At 33.5% G+C, this 7128-nt stretch overlaps 1 protein-coding gene across 1 annotated transcript in view; it reads left to right on the top strand.

The window, feature by feature from the left end:
• Positions 1–3799: 3799 nt before the first annotated feature.
• The window catches only part of LOC131953441 (uncharacterized), a 98118-nt gene continuing 94789 nt past the window's right edge, over positions 3800–7128 (top strand). The window contains exons 1-2 of the mRNA XM_059316625.1: positions 3800–3900; positions 4476–5401. The gene's annotated coding sequence lies outside the window, so the exon portion shown is untranslated. The remainder of the gene's footprint in view (positions 3901–4475; positions 5402–7128) is intronic.

The following is a 7128-nucleotide window of genomic DNA, read 5'->3' as shown; positions in this document are numbered from 1 at the left end:
TAGAGTTATCTCTCTTGTTATCACGCCACGACCAAAGTACAAGGGAATTTTATTTATATTTGAGCACAACACTAAAATTATTTTAATCTAGATACATTCTTCATGACTATTTAAATAGTATACTTTAACAGATATAAATCTAGTTGATGATTAATTTCTAGCGCGTTGACTGTACCATTCTTACGTAGGCCTATCATATTTTAAACTCAAATATTTTTAAAATAATAATTGGCTACATTCTACAATATTAGTAATTACAATAATAAGTATTATAATTATAATTAGTAAATTAGACTTATTAAATATTAATTAAACCACGCGTATATTTGGTCACAGGTCTTCTTAAAATCGAATAAGTGCGCTCAGTATTTGTTATTTTAGAAGCATTTTAAAAGTTTAATTACATCCCCGTTTATATTAGTAGGCTTATTCAATAGGCTTATTAAAATAGTAGTATTAGGTCTAGTTCTATATATTTTAAGAAATAATTCATTTCTTTATTTAGTGCATGATCATATTAAAGTTAAAGCTCGTTTTTAATACGTTTGTTATGCATTTTTACTTTCTCGTATATACGAAGTATAGAGAAAGTATTGTAATCGTGCAAAAAAAAAAATCGAGATTTTTACAGATCTCGACGTTTTACACCTCACTGATACGGAAAAACATAATTTTGCAATCTTGTCCGTATGTCTGTGTGTGTGTGTGTCTGTGTGTGTGTGTCTGTGTGTCCGTGTGTAAACACGATAACTTGAGTGCCGTTACAGCTAGGTTGATGAAATTTCATATATAAGTATTTTATCAAAATCGTAGATCCGTACTTTTGAGCGATTTCCGATAACCGGAAGTGGTACTTTTCCTACTTTGAAGTTTTCAAAAGCCTATAACTTGAGTACTATTTCAGATAGATAAATGAAATTTCACATGTAAGTAAAAGATCTAATTTTCTACCTTCTGTAAAATTTTGAGTAATTTCCGTTGACTGGAAGTAGTAATTTACGCTACTTCCGATTTCTCAAAAAACTAATGTAAATTTTAAAAGTACTAATAATATTGCGCACTATTATGCGCTTTTTTATTTGGCGTTCACTTGGTGTGCAATTAATTTGTCTACGAGATTTTATTCTATTTTTAAAACTTTAAGTATTTAAAATGGATTAAAAATCATGTCTACAGCCCGAGTTCCCATCCCCTGTTATTTTATATAAGAACGAGCCGACGCGCTGCGTATCATACGCCGCTATTTAGTTGTTTTTTTTTTTTCTACTTTTCAGTAATTTATAATTTGTGAATTCGACAGTACCACTGCTGCCACTGAAAATATTTGCTTAAAAACACTAACCCCCCCCCCCCCCCCACGTGAAAGCAGCCTCCTCTTGGTTACCTCCTCTAAGTTTAAAATCGTTTCAAACTAAATTATCTGCCCCTAATAGCCGTCACCAAACCCGTCTCTATGATTGTAAAATGTAAACAGCGTGAGCACAGCTCACCAGACAATGTGGGGGTGGGGGTGGTAGTGATAGTGATAGAGAGAAAGAGAGGGGACTGCAAGGAGGCGCTTGCAGCTTGTTTTCTAACTGATCCCAGAAGAGAATTATATATATAGATATTCGAGAAAGTTTAGGGGAGATCACTCCCGGTTTATTTGTTTTGTTTTTAGTTAATGTATGAGTTACTTCCCTTTTATCACCGTGACAAATGAGAAAAACAAACGGATAGTATTTTTTAAAAATGTAATAAAAAGTCATGTAACTATTTGTGTGACCGAAGACTTAGGCGAATGATATTTCTTAGCCCCTATTCAAGTAGGCAAATGCTAAGCTATTTCCTAGTTGTCATTCAACTTAGATAATGATATTTTCAATCTGTTAACAGTGTTATTCAACTGAGGTGAATGATATTTCCTAGGTCTCGTTCAATAGTGACCTGACCTATTAACCTTTTAACGAAGAAAGACTCAAGATAGGGTATCAGTGATGTAAAGTGTGTCTACTACGATAACAGAAGGCAAACCCTACTCTAAGAATATTTCTATATCTTGAATTGTAGGCTAGTTATTTGAGGGGGGGGGGGGGGATTTGTGACATCATTGGAGTTGGGAAATTTTATTTTAATGCTACAAGCCAGTTGCGCAGGCAAGCGGGGTTTAGGGTGGTTATAACCCCTCCCATCGACCCATATATATATATATATATATATATATATATATATATATATATATATATATATATATATATATATGACCAATTCCTGGCTACGCCACTGCTACAAGCGTGAGTGGGACATAATACAAATCTTTTAAGATGCGCAATGTCATTAATGAGATAATATATACCATGACTTGTTTTGGACCCAAGAAGTTCGCTTTCTTATAAGGAAAAGGAAACAAAAACCAACGAACAACAAGAATCAAGCCTTCCGAAGCAAAAAGATAAGAGAGATGCTGTGTGCATACCCAGACTCGTTTACTATCGCTAACGTAAGTCAGGTACCCATTAGAGCTGGGTTGACTCAGGGACCTCCTGCCGGGGTCCGAACTATTGCCTTTTGGTTAGCAGTAATATGATCTAGCAACCAATCATGCTATGTGATTTTACCTGCCAATTGAAAATGTAGCCACATTTGTAAGTGTCTGTGGTTTTACCAAATTGGTAAAAATATTCAAACTCATTTCTTTTTCAATGAAAACACAACTTTTTTTTACGAGAACCATCAAAGAAACTTTGAAAAAATTACTGACGTATAAGGCGAAAAATTAGAACAGCTTGGACGTCATAAATGGATATCCCACACCTTACCAGTCACTGGTTTGGTGTTTTACTTGGCCTCATATTACGTTTAACGAAGTCATTTAAACAGATGAACTCCACTTCATCTGCCCAATTTGTCTTGCACACGAACAGAAAAAATATTATGCTGATGATGATATTCAGTTTAAATCACTGTTTCATCAAGGTATAAAACTTTAATAAAATCTCTTTTAAAATGTGTATAATTGCTTATTAACATCAGTTATCTTTTATGCATTTAGTTTCAACATCAAAGGGAAGCTACTGTAAAAATAGTATAGCGAATTATATTTATTCTTAAGCTATATAGTTTATATATTATATACATATAGGCCTACACGTTTTCATGATTTTATTTATTCATAATTGACAATGTTTTATGTATGTTTTCGGTATATGGTATTTTTAGTCGGATTCTGATCCTTAATATTCGACATAAATTTCACATAAATGTTGGGTGTTGGTTGGAAATTGGCAAAAATTGTGTAATGTCATTTTTAGACTATCTCACAACCAACAACATTTGCCTCACAAATAACAAGTAGATCTAGCATAAAAAGAATGAAATGCAAACATTGCAAAATATAAATATACACGTTTATTTTATATTAAATTTTATAAAAGTAAATTTAAAGGTAGGCAATCTTATTAAAAAAAAAACAAAAACAAAAAAAAACAAGGGAAGCAACAATAAAAAGAAATTAAAAAAAAAAAACAACCAAGGGAAGCAACAATAAGAAGAAATTTAAAACAAAACAACAACCAAGGGAAGCAACCACGCGCCCACTGGCAGGTAAATGACGTAAACACCGACTGTTCAAACGCTTCGATCTTCCATCCAGTGGTTCCAGAGCCGCACGTGCAGTCTGCCACTGGCGTGAGCGGCGACGTAAGGTTGGTGTGTGAGCCGTGGTGCAGGGGTGAGCGGGGTGCAACTTAAGTTCCGTGTCTTCACAGCTGGACCAGGACAAGGACACCGGTGCTCTTATCCGGATATTCATTAAGGGGATCCCATGCGGACATTCATTAGGCGGATCTTATCCGGACATTCATTAGGCGGATCCCATCCGGACATTCATTAGGCGGATCCCATCCGGACATTCATTAGGCGGTTCGTATCTTGACATTTATTAAGCGGTTCGTATTCGAATATTCATTTGACGGATCGCATCCGGTCATTTATTAGGTGGTTCGTATCTTGACATTTATTAAGCGGTTCGAATTCGGATATTCATTTGCCGGATCCCATACGGACATTCATTAGGCGAATTTCATCCGGAAATTCATTACGCGGTTCTTATCCGGACATTCATTAAAAAGTTCGTTCGGACATTAATTAGCCCGCTCAGTTTCTAAAGTTTCCGGTCATTTGTTTAGAACAGAATTATATTCTTAAGTGTTCTGAAATTAGGGCAGATTGATTTTATCATTGCGCTTTAAATCGCATGCTGCTACATGCCTTCTTTAAAGCAGTGTTTTGTTCTCTTAAAAAGCTCTTTAAAAAACCAAGATAAATATCATACAAACAATAATGCATTACGTTTTTGTTACATAATTTTTTGTTGTTGAAAGAATAAAAAAAGAAACACGTAAAAACTAGCAAGCCATGTTTTATTAATTAAATGCTTTAATCGAAAATAAATTGTATTTATTGTAACTATTTTTATTTTATTTTTTTTTAAATAGTTTCTTGAGCCTAGAGTGTCAGAATGTAATTAGTACAACAAGCTGTTAAAAGAAACAAAATCCTTCAAGTTTATAGAAACACATTTTATTTACACAAAATATAAATAAACGGAAGATATCGAATCCCCGCTGTGGCACCTATACAGGTAAAGCGGCTAGCGGTGTTAAAATATTCTCACACATGCAGTAAACTGCAAGGCTGTTAACTTTACCTGGCTGTTGGATTAAGGTGTCCCACACACTATACCTGGATTAAGGTGTGTCCCACATACTCTACCTGGATTAAGGTGTGTCCCACATACTCTACCTGGATTAAGGTGTGTCCCACATACTCTACCTGGATTAAGGTGTGTCCCACATACTCTACCTGGATTAAGGTGTGTCCCACATACTCTACCTGGATTAAGGTGTGTCCCACATACTCTACCTGGATTAAGGTGTGTCCCACATACTCTACCTGGATTAAGGTGTGTCCCACATACTCTACCTGGATTAAGGTGTGTCCCACATACTCTACCTGGATTAAGGTGTCTCACAATATACCTGGCTGTTGGATTAAGGTGTCTCACACACTCTACCTGGATTAAGGTGTCCCACGCAATCTAGCTGGATTAAGGTGTGACACACTCTCTACCTGGATTAAGGTGTGACACACTCTCTACCTGGATTAAGGTGTCCAATACACTCTACTTGGATTAAGGTGTCCCACACATTCTACCTGAATGTTGGATTAAGGTGTTCAATTCATGATACATAAGATTAAAAACCCGAGTGTTTAATTCACTATACACGGATATTGGATACTTAATACAACATATTGGGCATTACAGAAAGATATTCAACGGTGAAATTCGGATTAAAATGTTTGTTTTGTTTCAACATTGTCTATAAGAAGCTGGCTGATTCTAACTCCAACATCAAAAAAGGTAAGCGTTGTGGTTATAAATGGTATGTTAAGCAGAACCGACGTTTTGTTCTTTTTCAAACAGCGCTAACAATAAGAAAGAAGCATTTCCTACTTCGCTAGAAGTGTTAAGGAAAAAAAAATCTTCAATTATATCAAGTTGTGATATATAGTGACTTATTGACTTTTCTTCTTTAAAAATATTTATCTAGAAATAATAATATATTTAAGATCATGTATCTTAATCATCTAAGATAATGTAGGTTAACAATCTGTCTAAATCCATCCAGTAACAGCTCTATTCAAATAAATAGGATATACAATGGGCCTACACGTTAAAAACATTGCTATATTCTTGTAATTTATATTTTACAAGTTATGTGATAATTAGGAGCATAATTTAATCGATATTGTTTATGATGTGATAACTAGAGATTAGAAAATAAAAATAACAGGCAATTTAATCTCTTACGGATTAATTAACTTCGGTTATTTATATTCAATAATTGCAGCTCTAAATACCGTACACATAGAGTAAACCAGAACACATTCACTCACTGGTGTGATCAATGTAATCAATACCTGAAGCTTTGATTGTATGTGAGAAAACATTAGGAGATAAGTTACACGAATGACTAGATACAGAAACTGCGTATAATACAGGTCGTGTTATGATTCAAAATCGTAAAAAGAGGTACAATGTTGTGTGTGCTATAACTACGGCCTAGTCATCAATAGTCATCATAGTCAAATGCTCCCTAGTTAGGATGTGGTATATACATAAATAAATAAAAAAAAATTAATTAAATAGACACACACATATGTATATACATAAATACATAAATACATACATACATACATACATATATACATACATACATACATACATACATTCATACATACATACATACATACATACATACATACATACATACATACATACATACATACATACATACATACATACATACATACATACATACATACATACATACATACATACATACATACATACATACATACATACATACATACATACATACATACATACATACATACATACATACATACATACATACATACATACATACATACATACATACATACATACATACATACATACATACATACATACATACATACATACATACATACATACATACATACATACATACATACATACATATACACACACACACACACACACATATATATATATATATATATATATATATATATATATATATATATATATATATATATATATATATATATATATATATATATATATATATTTCGTATATACATGTAAATGGTATTGATAATGCATTATTTTACAACTGGTAACATTTATTTAGATGAAGTATTATTTAGAGATAATAAAATAATAAAATCTAAAATGAAATATAGATTATAATCGCCACTGCATCTGTAGAAAATCGTGTGCCTCATACAAAGGTTAGACCTTCTTTATTTGTTCTCCATGAATTCGTTAGATACTCACTACAGCTGAGTCGACCCAGGAGCCGCCATTACTTTTCTTTATTTCCGGGATACAAAACACCTTCCTGACTCATTACCCGCTGCTCAAATTATTATAACAAACTCAGAACTGCAGAACTCTGAAATTTTACAATGCACCGTTTGTTCCTCCCACTGCTTGCTTTTTCTGTCTCCTGTCTTCTATTTTTATTTCCGTTTCCGTCTAGAGTCAGGTAAACTCATCTATCTACCCCATTTATTTTCATT

This window comes from Physella acuta, unplaced genomic scaffold (genome assembly GCF_028476545.2).
Source record: "Physella acuta isolate Inbredline_101_S28 unplaced genomic scaffold, ASM2847654v3 ptg000922l, whole genome shotgun sequence".
NCBI classification, from domain to species: domain Eukaryota; kingdom Metazoa; phylum Mollusca; class Gastropoda; family Physidae; genus Physella; species Physella acuta.
Note: the sequence above shows the minus strand (reverse complement) of the source record. Positions and strands in the feature narration are given on the sequence as shown.